Genomic DNA, 14,018 nt, shown 5'->3' with positions numbered 1-14,018 from the left:
GCACAGCCTACTGTCTTTCTTTCGACCTATAGTAGCGGTTCTCATGCTAGCAATGCCAACAAATAGTTTGATGGCATGGAAGGTCATGGCTGTTGATGAGAGAATTCTCAAATATGAAATTCGGATTATACACAAATAAATAAGTATGACCCACCGCAGGTAAATCGCATGGAGTGCAAAAAAATTCAGTTGACTGCGGCTTCGCGCCTCCCTTCAGATGATTTCACGCCCTCCAAGGAGGGTGCGCCACCTAGTTTGAGAACCACCGACCTCCAGGATAACCCGGTCATAATTCTGGAATCGACGTCGATTGGACTTGGAACCCATTCGTGTTGCAGCCTTGGAACGTACCTCTACGTCAGTGGTTCCTAAACTTTTTTTCCTCCAGCGCTCTTTTCAAAAATTGCCTTGGTCTGGCGCCCCCTATTTTAGAGACTGTAGTAAAAACAATGAGCAAGTGGTCGAAGTCCGGTTTCTGATTGGGACTTCACTATTAGAGATTTTTTGCGCTTGAATTGCGCCCGAGGACCACCTGACTAAATAACGATATAATAATTCTATGTGCTATATTCTGGATCAAATCAAGGCTGTTATCACAACCATCGAGTAGGCCCATCCATTTGGTTCGCGCTCCATGTAGCCATGGGCTATTGGCAATAGGGGGGAGTTAATTGTATTAGGTTTTGTTTTATAGCTTTGTGCGATGACTTAATCAACTGAGAATGTGGTAGACATGTTTGCTCGCATGATATTTAGTACTGCACCAAGTTCTTAACTTTAACATGAATGTATTGCAAAGATAGCAACCCATATTATATAACGTCCCTGTGTGTTGTGTGGGTCACAACACTGAAGCAGTATTATCTTTTATGATACGATAAAGAAATATTCCGACGATTTAATTTTGTAGCTCGCGAATGCAAGTATAGGCTATTTAGATAATCATTTCAGCCAAAAAGCTTCAAAGCATCTATAATGTACAAAGGGCATGACTGATCACTCTCATATCTCGTAGTGTCTTTTAGACTTCGCCAAGCCGTGACTTGCAGGATACAATACGTCAGTGGTTCCCATTCCCAACCTGGGAGGAATTCCCCCCTTGGGAGGAATTTTGCAATTTTTAGGGAGTAATTCCACTTTAGAATTGTAACGTGTTTCCCAAATTGTTCATGTCCGAACTGTCATGTAGTCAACCAGCTATATCTGAACGTATGCTCCTTATGGGTGTTTTTTTGCTTGAAGTAGCCTATGTTCAAATGATATTTGAAATTTCTTTTTCACATACAAAGTCCCCCTGTTCAGATGTGCTGCAGTTCGCAAGACAATTTTGTAGGCCAGCGACGGCCTCTCAATCAAATATATCCCCAGCGAGCAAATGATGTGCCGAATCTATCACAACGAGGCCTCTATAGTGAACGTATCTATCTTATATTTTCAAGTCAACATTTTCAGACAGTGACAAAATATTCCAACGTTATCGATTCAAGTCAAAGAAATCTCTAGCCTTGCCTTATTTTTAGTGAACAGCTACCCGATCGAAAAAATGACACGGTAAACTTGGTGCAATGTTGCCGAAACGGAATGGGTGTCCTAAATTTCAATGAGCTCCAGCAGGAAATCTGATCACGTGTATGTTATTTATCAGGGATGTAACCAAGTTACGAGGCTCCGAGTCACAAGTCAATCTCACTTTCATAGTTTTGACTCGAGTCAAGTCGAGTCACATTCAATTCACCCTTGAGTCAACTCCGAATCCAAGTCACCGAGCAGAGGGTCGAGTCCGAGTCATGGTATTATGACTCGAGTCCGAGTCCAAGTCATTGTTTTGACTGCTCAGTTTCCAGTTGAAGTCTTGTTAAACCCACTTTTTATAACTCTGTTTGATGACATTGAAATATTTGGATTTATAATATACTAATTTTCTTCACTTTGAGCGGTTTCTTTTCGCATTTCCAAGTGCATTACAATGAAATGTCGGTCATGGCCGCCTTATAGTATCGAGTCATATGGCTTGGTTCGAGGCATACACAATGACTCAAGTCCATCAAGTCAAGTCAATACTCAGATTGTCTCGAGTCGAGTCGTTTCCGTATTTTGAGAAAATGACTCGAGTCAAGCCGAGTCACCAAAAAATGGTGACTCGAGTCGGACTCGAGTCTGGTCAACCCTGCTATATATGAAAGTACCAATATTATTGGACGAATGCATATGCAAACTTGAGAAAATATCGCGAGACCAGAAAATTTATGCATACTGATTTTTCACAGCAGTTATGTTAGCGATTGGTGCATGGTAAGCCGAAAACACAAATGGAAGTGTGGGGGTTTGTTTAGTCAAGTCTTCCAGAAGTTGTTTGATTGGGACTAAGAGCGTTGTTTTTGGAGGTCCAAATAGTGTTGTTACTAGGCTTACCATATTTTGGAAATGTAAAAAGAGGACACTTTTTCAGAAATTTCAGACATGCCAAACTGGAGAAGAATTCTCAAAAACCGGTAAATTTTTCCCACTTCGTGATCGGTTGACTAAAAAAAAAAAAGGTCATCACTTCCGCTCAGATCTCAAAATAACGTTTTACTCTCTGCATTGCCAGGTGGATGACTAAAAAAAAAAAGAAAAAAAAAGAATGGTCTTCTTTTCGCTCAGGGCTTAAATCACCACTTTTCCCTCCGAAATACCCGCCGGAGCTTCACTTCTGCGCTAATTTACGGCATATCACTCGTGATTTCCTCTAAATCCGACCTAAATTTTCAAAAAAGAGGACAAAATCTCAAAAAAGAGGACAAAAGGGCGTCCTCCGAGGACACTTTCAAAAAAGTCAAAAAAGAGGACAAATCCTCTTAAAAGAGGACGTATGGTAAGCCTATTGTTACAGCCCTGCTAGAAAGAAACACTCGGTACCGCCCGTGTTATTCTTGAGTCAACAGGGGTTTGCGCGGTAAACATGACCGTTTTTAATCATTGGACGGATTTCTCCTGAAGGGGAATTTTGGCTCAAATTTCGGCCAAGGGGGGTACGAGTTGAAAAAGGTTGGGAACCACTGCAATGCGTAGTTCGAAACATTTGCTGGAAAATAACCCGAGCTAGTATGATGGGAGTGTTTAAACGGGGAATTGGCGATCTAAAAGTACGCGCAATTCATTTTACATGAATTAAAATAAACCACTGCATTCATGGAAACATCGTTAGCTTATATTTCGCGCGTAGCGCGACAATAAACTATGTTATTCTGCCAATTTTGTCGAATGTTAGTTTGCAATGAGAACTCAGGGATATATGGAACTATTGTTCTAGGGCCTTCTATATAATCATATGTCCTTATTATACCATATACTGCGAAGTCTTTTTCTTCATCGTCCCCATACCACCCCCTGATCCCAGCGCCCCTCATATCGCCCCCTGAGCGTTGGCGCCCCTTTCAAAATCTAAATCGCCTCACGGGGGGCCCTGGAGACAAGGTTAAGAACCACTGCTCTACGTGCGCTACCTCGCTACATTTACTATTTCCGCATTTCTTATTAAGTATGTGTATGGCCCATTTTAGTATGCCTTATACTAGGTGCGAGAGTGGACCAAGGAGTTTGCAGGATTTTCGACTCATTCTCTTTTCATTATACCCCAATGGCCAATACTGTGGCGTCTTAGAACTGGCGAACTCAAGAGAATATATCCACATCCAAGACTAAGTCCAAATTATTGTTGTTTGTGGTATTCGTGGTGTTTGTCGACTACAATGGTCATTAGGGTTGTCCATAATTTGGAAAATATCAAAATTTATGCGTATCCATGTCTCATTCTATAGATTATAGTTAAAAAACGTGAATGAACCTGCAATAAGCTCACGGGAAAGTCGTTAACATTTGTCTAAATGCGTTTGAAAGTAGCTGCCGTGGAGTGGGCGTGTCAGCGACCATAGAATGACAAGCAGACTAGTAATCACGAAATCACGGCGTTTGATTAGCTAATCTGCTACGCTTCAATGATCACGACATTGGCAGCTTGTTGATCAGCCGGTCATGGAGTCGGCTGACGGCGGTGATTCTGTAAGCGCATTATAGGTTGGTCCGCCAATAATGATTTAGGATTAATTCAGAACATGTTGAGTAACGAAACACATGATGAACAAAGAACAGCTGCTTCACAATATCTTTAAATACATGACTGGATGGCTTATTGCGAAGGTAACCGTTGTAGCCCGTATGCCTTGATTTCATTGATGGAAAGCACAAAAACAAGCGGAAAAATATTGCAAAGGCACTTATGCAAGTGGCAAACGAATTTCTAGTTTCAGAGGAGATGTACCATCATTGAATACAAATATAAAGCTTGACATTGACAGTACTTTGTCTGATCTTATTAGGCTCTGGTCGTGGTGTATAATTGAAGTCTTGAATGCTGTAAGGGCTGGATGAATCTGTCATTTATGCTTGGCACTTGTCAGATTGTTGCAGCATAATGAATAATACCCGCAAGTGCTGTCAAAGTCCTCAATGATGCCGCGAAAAGAGGTCTAAAGATAAGCACAGATTATGCAGGTAGGACCAGCAAAAAGACAGTTTGCTTGCATTGCTTAGCATGTCCTTAATGAATCTTAGATCATTACCGGCTGCATCACTACTTATGCTTGAATCAAACCAGACATGGACACAAAAAGGATGTATCGAAGCGGTGTGGTAGTTACACTCTTCTTCAGAAATCCAATGTAAGCTACCTGGTCGGCCGACATATCTTCTGAGCATACAGGATTGTGTCCAGAATCCATATCACATGGTACGCCGCACCAGTTCGGCGATGTCTAATATGCCTTACCTGCACCCAGAAAACAGGACCACTTGGTGTAATCTCAAGCATATCAGATATGTAGGCTATTTCTGGTATCTATACTTACTTCTATAAGTTCACATTCATTCGCTGTTACACCTCTGTCATGCCTGCAACAGGCTATTGTTGCACTAAAGCTATCGGTACCTAGTTTTAACACTAAAACATTCAATGACCAGATGTCTCATTTTATTATTAAATCACCAACGTACAATGCGCTTACAGAATCATTGCCGTTAGCGAACTTCTCGAACTAGTATAAGCCAGTGTTGGCATCAAGTCACTACCTTCGAGTCACGAGTCATCTCGAGTCATTGCACATTTTGACTCGAGTCAAGTCAAGTCAATCGATTTTCATAGGTGACTCGAGTCAAGTCAAGTCACTCGTTTTTTGGAGGTGACTCGAGTCAAGTCAAGTCAAGTCACGAGTCAAGTCACGATTCAAGTCAAATTGGATTTTCGAAGTATGAGTGATAATGAAAAGTCATTAAATTTTGCTAGCTGGGTGAAAGACAGAATAATTGGACATTTATGTTGCATCAAATTACAAATATAAAGTTAAATATACACGCAAAAATGCGTTGTATCGCTCACGCACACTAGAGCTGATAATAAAATACTTGAGTAACTACTGCGTATAGATACATGTTACTGTCTGTTATTATCAACCAAAATAGAGGATCGAGTACGAAGCCTCGAGAAGTCGTAACAAATTGATATGTTACAGTAGCCTACACTACCCATCTACACATCTGCGAGAATATATAAACACATAAACGATGTTCGTTCGATTTAAATTATACCAGAGTGTTGGTAAAGGGGAGCACTGCGTACCGAGCACTGAGAAACAAAGATACGTTGCTATTGGATTAATCTACTACTGCTACGACAAGGGAAGTTGTGATCGGTTCGTTTGCGGTCAATTTGCAATCAGTAAATGACTGGTTGCCCTCACCAGTGACATCGGCGTATCGCGAATAATCCGAACATACATAAAAAAAGGATGATTTAATCGACACCGTTTAGCTGATGACTTGAAATTGACTCGTACATTTTGTTCCGAGTCACGAGTCAATTGACATTTTTGAAGCGCCGAGTCAAGTCAAGTCAAGTCATTTTTGCAAAGTGACTCGAGTCAAGTCAAGTCATACGAAAATGTTGACTCGAGTCTGACTCGAGTCAAGTCATGACTCGAGTCATCCCAACACTGGTATAAGCACATAATCAGCAAGCCGCTGTGGTCGTGACCATTCAAGCATTGCGGATTAACCAATCAAGAGACGTGATTTCGTTGTTACTAGTCTTCTCGCCGTTCTATGGTCGCTAACACGCCCACTCTACTGCAGCTACTTTCAAACGGATTTAGACAAATGTTAACGACTTTCCCGTGAGCTTATTGCAGGTTCATTGATGTTTTTTATCAATAATCTACAGAATGAGGCATGGATACGCATCTTTTTTGAGATTTTCCAAATTATGGACAACCCTAATGGTCATTTACACCAAGCCGATATTCGTTATTTTTCATTCCGTAACAGCCGACTTGTAGCTCGGCCTACTTCTAGACACCGCTTACACGGATGAGACGACGAGGAGGTACCATTTAATAAATACCACAGCCTGTGCTATCGGATCGATGGTCATGGTCAATTGGTAATGGCATCTGCCAATGCATGCCTCTCACCTGCATAAATACATATGGATAAATTGATACGTAGGGCGATTTTTTTTGACATGACAAAATAAATCAAAATTTTGTCAAAATTGTAGCGTTTGGTAAAAAAACTGTCAGAATTGTGTACAACGTCAAAAAAAATTTGTCACCTGCATTTCGTTTGTATCGTAAATGTTTGCACTGTCGGTGAACTTATCATTTGACATTTTACAGCTTTTAGCCTACTTTACAGGCGTACCGTTGTGAACGGCCCATTATCTGCTCATTGTGAATCATAAACGGCGTAATGAAAGAAATAGGTTGACATGGTGTTATGCTGAGCGTACCGCAATATCCTAACTGAAGCAAGACTGCGTGGGCATTGGTTCTTATATGAAAAAGCACATGATGAAAAATTTTGATGTAGACCAGTGGTCCTCAACCGCCGGTCCGCGGATCTGGCTACTACGCCAACAATAAAATCAAAAAATGGAATATTAAGATTATACCTCAATCAATATCATGATGCAATATCTTAGGGAAACGTTTAACCAATCTCTCTAGTAATCAGATTTGTACTGCGCATTTTATCAATCTTTCTGTTACGTATCTCGATGCCTTCGTGGGGCGCACAAAATGTCGTCACGGCTCGCATTCGACCCGCGAGCCGTAGATTGCCCACCCCTGCTCCAACATTTTGTGCAAATGTTTCATCGCCGACGAACTCAACTGCGAGCGCACAAGCGAAGTTGAATGTTGGAAGACACGGTATATCTGCTAATTGCGAATATAATAAGACTCAATTCTGTAGATTAAGCGTATTTATAATTTTCAGGAGGGGCTAAATGCAAGAAATCGAGTGACAATATATCATGCGAAGTGCTAAGAAAAATTTCAATTCAAATAAATCTGTTACGAAGCATTATACTTTATGGCCATACGAAGATCTGCGATAAATGTGGCTGAACCCTGGTTACGCCAATGAGTCGGAACTGTTGTTTTAGCCATCATCAAATTTCGCGGTAAGGCTAATTTTGGTTGGCCCTGAAATTTTACCTGATGTTATAAATAATTTTGAGAATTCCCTCGCGGACCACAGAAAACCTTCTCGCGGGCCTGGGGTTGGCCGCTCCTGATGTATATCGTTACAAATAACAGTGATTGATAGTACATAAAAATCCTATTTTAGTTATTATTAGTAATTTAAAGATATCTTTGAAAGCAATTGTTTTCATAATAAAGAAGTTGGAGTCGGAGTCGGAGTCTGGGTCATTTTCACAAACCCCGACTCCGACTCCAGTCAGTATTTTTTCCACGACTTCGACTCCATGCAGCCATTATACTTTTCGCGACTCCGGCTCCGACTACATTACGCGAAAATTAGCCAAACTCCGACTCCAACTCCACAGCCCTGGTTTTGATCCTCTGTCCGCCCACATGATCAGAGTTTTAGCGGTAGAGCGGGTGGACTTCGAAAATGCGAGAGGGAGCGTAATTGACAACTGTTGTACATCGCTAAGTCATGTTCATTTTCATGTCACACAGATAATATTGCAGCACGGTGCTCCCCAATTGCGGGGGAGATAGCATGGTGATGCGCGCCGGCGCCATTCCACGTAGGCTGCACGGGTTCGTTTCCCGCTGTCTGAGCTTATTATGGGCCCGTGTTCCTACGGCGACACAAAATCCCAGATACAGACCCGATAAAGAAAGAAAAAGAGCATCTTCTAAAAATGGACCGACGAAGAAGACATCGCATTATGTGTCTTGGGCAGATGGAATCATGTTTGATTGAGTTATATAGGCCTATACACCACTCATCTGGTGGTTTCCAGCCTTTTATGGACGGGCCTCCATTTTCAATGTGACATAATGTTCCGTGGCTCAGCTCAAAATTTGATAAGCTCATTATTATTTCAGGCTATGCCTCCGGCACTGTGTGACATAAGCCCGTTACTGTGGAGACTGTATGCGTTAGTGAGACAGACCTCGGAGGTGTATTATTTATTCACATTCCTGGTCACTGATATGACCGGTATGACGGTATGGTCCTAATTGAAGCCCCACCATAATCCTAATATTAACCCTTATATATATCTTGACGTCATCCCTAACCCTAACCCGATCCCCATTCTAAACCTTATATCCGGCCCTAAACCCAATTTTTACCCCCATTCTTGAGTGTCGCATCATCTGATGACATGCTCATGTGACCACGGACCGTTGGGACAATGTGAAGCTTTTTAGATACCTTGGTGACTGTCATTTATTCGCTACCCAGGTCTGGTTACTGATTTGCCCCGTATATATCTTCTGAAATTAGTTGTCGTGTCTGGTGATCAATCGCGCAACAGCTAGCACCCCCTTCAATACCAAGCCTTAATCAGCACACAAATCGGTGGTCACGTTGGATGCAGATTTCTTGCATTTATTAGCAGAAAAGCGGGACTAGAGTCATTACAACGCTCTAAAACAGGCGTTTGATGTACGAAACCACCATCGTGCTAGCTATTATGACGGGCTTGCCTCATCAGAAAATTTCTTCGGGCATGTTTATCTGCCACACATAGGTGTCTGATTCGGGAATCCTAACATTTAGGGTGGCTGACAGATCTGCCGGACGAATAGCCTAAAAAAGGGTTTTCGACTATTCGTCCGGTACCGGACGAGTAAACACTTCCAAACTAAATCGCGCGCAGCGCGAAGTAAAATTTCATGTAGCATATAAATCTGTCCAAAAATAATCTTGTTTAAGTTGATTTACGAAAAAATTATGAGCCTACTTCAAACCTCCCGGATGCAGTTTCAACAGTGAACTTGGGAAGGTGTTTGGAATCAGGCTGATATGACGTCGAAGCAGTGAGGAGCAGTAGGCTACTTTTCAAGTGATGATGAGAATTTAAGGAAGATTTTAGCTCGGTAATCTCGACGACATATTCTTGGCCAAACTCAGCAGGTATTTCTAGCCTTTGCAATACAAATGGAAGAGCCGTATATTCACCACAGCTAGCCCGGAAATGATTGTGACCTGCGCTGGCGTAATTAATTATCAAGTTCATTGTTGGACGCAATGATTTATCATTGATTGATGACCATGCAGGCATCCATTGTTGCGGGTGAAACGTTTACGTAAACTCGATTTGAGAGTTCACTTGCAAATTTCTATTCCTGTAGTCAGTGTAGGCCTAGTGCAGGGGTGTCAAACATATATCCGGCTCGCGAAGCAATTCTCAGTAGATCGAAAAATTGTTATTATATCCAGTAGGTACAATGGTACATGCACAATTGTAACAAATGTTGAGGTGTTTTGAAGAAAATTCTTCCATAAAATAATCCACAGAGAAGGCAAATGTTGAGCATGTTATTCATAAACGACATCGTAACCACCCGATTGCGGTGTTATGTTTATTCACTCTAGTTCTAGTTACCACTAGGAGAAAGTCGATCACATTGACACCCAATTCGAGAAGACAAAAAGTGCACATTGAGATAAGTGTTTTATGAAAAAATGGAACAATAAGTAGTTATCGAGAAGCGAAAACAGTGTTGAATCTCTTGTAGTCGCCTCACAACGCACACACATGACTAATGCCATAGATTACGACTAAATCAAAGACGGCATAAAAATATGCCGACTTATATCGTCGTTACCGTCACTGCTTTAGCGGTTTATAAATGTATTCAACTGGCCACTCATCGTATTTTTTTTCCAATCCCATCGTTCGCGAATAAACCCCTATGGTCCGTGATACGATGCAATATTATTTATATACGCTTGATAATGAAGAATATTTAAGTGAAAAGCAGGGGCATGAGGTAACATTCTGAAATCAGTTGACTGGTGCGGCCCGCGAGCGATTTGAAGTTTGTTCGAATCCGGCTCGCGACGTAATTTGAGTTTGACACCCTTAGTGTAGTGCCACCTTCTCCTAAATTTTACAAGTCTTGCGTAAACCACGACAAAAGAAACAACACGAAAACGATTCACATATTGTTAATACGCCAATCTCACCGATCAATTCCACCTGGACAATAATTCAGTAACATTGCGCGTGGGATTATTTTCTTACCCATGTCGCAATAGTCCTCCTCCGTCTGAATTTGCCTCAGTAGGAATTTACCACCGTTCAAATTTACGGGAAGCCAAGGGCCCGTAGTAGAAATCAGCGGATCTTCAATTCAAAATCAAAATCCATGTAACAGACGATTTCCAGCTCTCTTGCGTGCCAGTAGGGTGTAGGGCTGGCGAGATCATGACCATGCAGACACATTTCTCCCCGGACGAGGTGATTCACCGACGTTTCTGAATCCCACGCCTTTGGACTCCTATATGCTCATTCCGTCTATAAGTTTGCGAAGAGGAAGAAATATACATGATTGCAGCCAAGTGCCTGACAGCAGAAATGCCACTCCTGGGTTTTTCCACCCAGATCTGTTTTTTTTAGCATCACCTGGGTTTCTGGGTTTTTATCCTTGAAATCTGTTTTTTTTTCAACATCCAGTTCGCCAGGTCAGTTTTACGCTCGAAAATTAATTGTTAGATTAGTATGGTCGCAATATCGTAAAATGCACGCACTTCAGTTCGCCATTGTAGATTGATTTTGCTGTTATTGTAACTAGGGCTGGGCAAAATCGAATACCTAAGTGATTCGATTCTGAATCACGTAATACGCTTCGATTCGATTCGAGTATTCGAGTATCACTCATTATGACATCACAACACAATGTAATATCTCAAAGCTCAAATACGTGCCTTTTATGCCGCCACAAAGAACATAATGCCTATCCAGCACATTAAAGATACTTCGGTATTTTTTCGACCATACCGATGTCATTGCACTTCTTGACCATGTTGTGGGATGATCATGACTTCGGAACTGTCTTATTTCCAGTAACGTTTGTAGCTTTGTACTACGTATCGTATGCTGCGACGCGGCCAATCAAGGTTTCAAGGCTTCATCAGTGGAAAATAGTATCAAAACTATAATTCTCGTTAGTAAATAAACTTTCAGTTGCGAGGAGCGTATAATTTCAGTACTCGAAAAAATCGTCTTTTACTACTCGACTCGTATCATTAAAATTAATACTCGATTCAGATTCGAGTACTCGAATCATTGCGCCCAGCCCTAATTGTAACGACAGAGTGTTCAGAATCTATTTCACTACTAAAATGAGACGCTTCGGCTTGATGCGATGGAGCTTCATTGAATGGTAACTTCCAGGTCGCAGAAAGTCATGTTCATATAGGACGATTGCCAGTAGCGAACTCGGCACTTGGTGAACTTAGTGAACAATTCGGCATGTATCGATAAATATCATGTAACTGTATGGTATGCACAAGCACATGAACAGACCTGTGATGACCAGGTGATGATCCGACTAATATAATCATATTGTTATCTGAGTATATTTATAGTTCCAACAGGGACACTCAGAGAGAGAGAGAGAGAGAGAGAGAGAGAGAGAGAGAGAGTTAGTTAGTTGGACCATAGTGTCCTATATGGTGTCGACACAGGCAAATTTCACGCCTCAGTGAAATTGCATCACGTCACAATTTCCATTTGGCTACAGGCAATTTGACGGCCATTTTTGACCGGCTTGCCGAGCATTAAATTTGGTAAAACGGGTATCAATCGAAAGCTGACTCTGCACTGATTACGAAAATATAAATTTTATTCCGCTCGTTGCCCTGGAACTCCCACAATCAGCCTCGAATTTTTCATTGTTATGGAGATTGGCATTGGGACGCAACAATGCTGTCTGGCGAAACGAGAGTGTAGCTCAGGACGTAACAATGCTGTCTGGCGAAACGAGATAGTAGTTCAAGAGAAAAAGAGACAACAACAATGCGTTAGCCTGATGTTATTACCGTGGAAATGTCTTCCACATACTTTTGCAGCCTGATAGCTCTAGTAATGTTCAGGGATATATAGAACTATATATCCCTGGTAATGTTAATCACAAACTGAGACCAGCCTGATACCAGTATCGTGGAAATGTCTTCCGCAGACTCGCTTGTATTCTCTGAGTGATCTAGAAATGTAAATCACAAACTACAGACAAAGCGACAATTTATTGCTTCGTTAAAAATAAACAAATGTGTCTGGAAATTATGCTATGATTTATACGTTACGCTCCTTCAAAAGTGACCAGTATTGAAACGTCCTCTCCGACATCTGGCCAGCCGGGGCCTACGATATTCGTAAATATCGTAGGCCCCGGGCCAGCCTTTTGTAACAATGGCGCCAGCCATGCGCAACGAGTGGAAATCGTAGCATTGGTTTGGTGATGATCCGTTATTTCTGGTACGGAACGGTTTAGTTGGTAGCTTGTGTAATCTCTGCACTAAGCCAAGTACCGCCGACATTGTATTATATGTGGAGTTCAGTTGAGACGGGTTGTAGCCTATAGCGCGTCGAGAGAATTGTGGTGTGGTCTGCGAGGCTGCCAAACAATTTTATGTACACTCGCCGCACCCGCAGTGGATGAACGGAAATAGAAAATGACATGAAATAGGGTTGCCAATTACAATTAAGGTACCATACGTCCTCCTTAAGCAGGATTTGTCCTCCTTTTTCGGGTTTTTAAATGTAATGTGAGAATGTGTCAGTGAAGTGACAGGATTCAACTTTATTATTTTAGACGTTTCGGAAGTAATGTTGGCATTGTTTTTCTTGTGTTAGCATGATTGATATCTGATATGTATAACCAATAAACTTGTTTCTGCATGTTTTGATATTTATTCTGTCTTAGGATATATTTTGTGTTTTAACTATTGAATTATATTTTCTCTCTCTCAGTCACGTCTCGCTGATTCTCAGACAAAAATGATGTTGAATGGTATGGTATGGAGAAGGAGTGATAATCTATTCTCCCAACCACACGGGATCACCTGCGCTTTGATCGATTACCAGTGAACCCGTCCCTCGGTGAACCCGTCCCGTGAACCCGTCCCTCGGTGAACCCGGCCCTCGGGAAATTTTGTATTCATCGGCAACCCTAATATCCCACCTCCGGCAACCCTAATGTCCCCCACCCCTAATATCCCCCCTCCCCCAACCCTAATATCCCCCTCCCCCAACCCTAATATCCCACCCCCGGCAACCCTAATATCCCAACCCTAACATCCTACCCCAACCCTAATATCCTACCCCAACCCTAATGTCCCCCCACCCCCAACATCCCACCTCCGGCAACCCTAATGTCCCCCACCCCAACATCCCCCCTCCCCCAACCGTAATATCCCCCTCCCCCAACCCTAATATCCCACCTCCGGCAACCCTAATATCCCAACCCTAACATCCTACCCCAACCCTAATATCCCCCCTTCCCCAACCCTAATATCCCCCCTCCCCCAACCCTAATATCCTAACCCCAACCCTAATATCCCACCTCCACCAACCCTAATATCCCACCTCCCCCAACCCTAGTATCCTACCCGAACCCAATGTCCCACTCCCCTAACCCTAATGTCTCCCTCCCCCCTACCCAACCCTAACAACCGACCTCAACCTACAGTTGCAATAACGAGCAGACCACGCGTGG

The sequence above is a fragment of the Botryllus schlosseri genome, chromosome 6 (genome assembly GCF_051294905.1).
Source record: "Botryllus schlosseri isolate E-star chromosome 6, Bs_hap1, whole genome shotgun sequence".
In the NCBI taxonomy this organism is placed as follows: Eukaryota; Metazoa; Chordata; class Ascidiacea; order Stolidobranchia; family Styelidae; genus Botryllus; species Botryllus schlosseri.
This window is presented reverse-complemented; position numbering follows the sequence as displayed.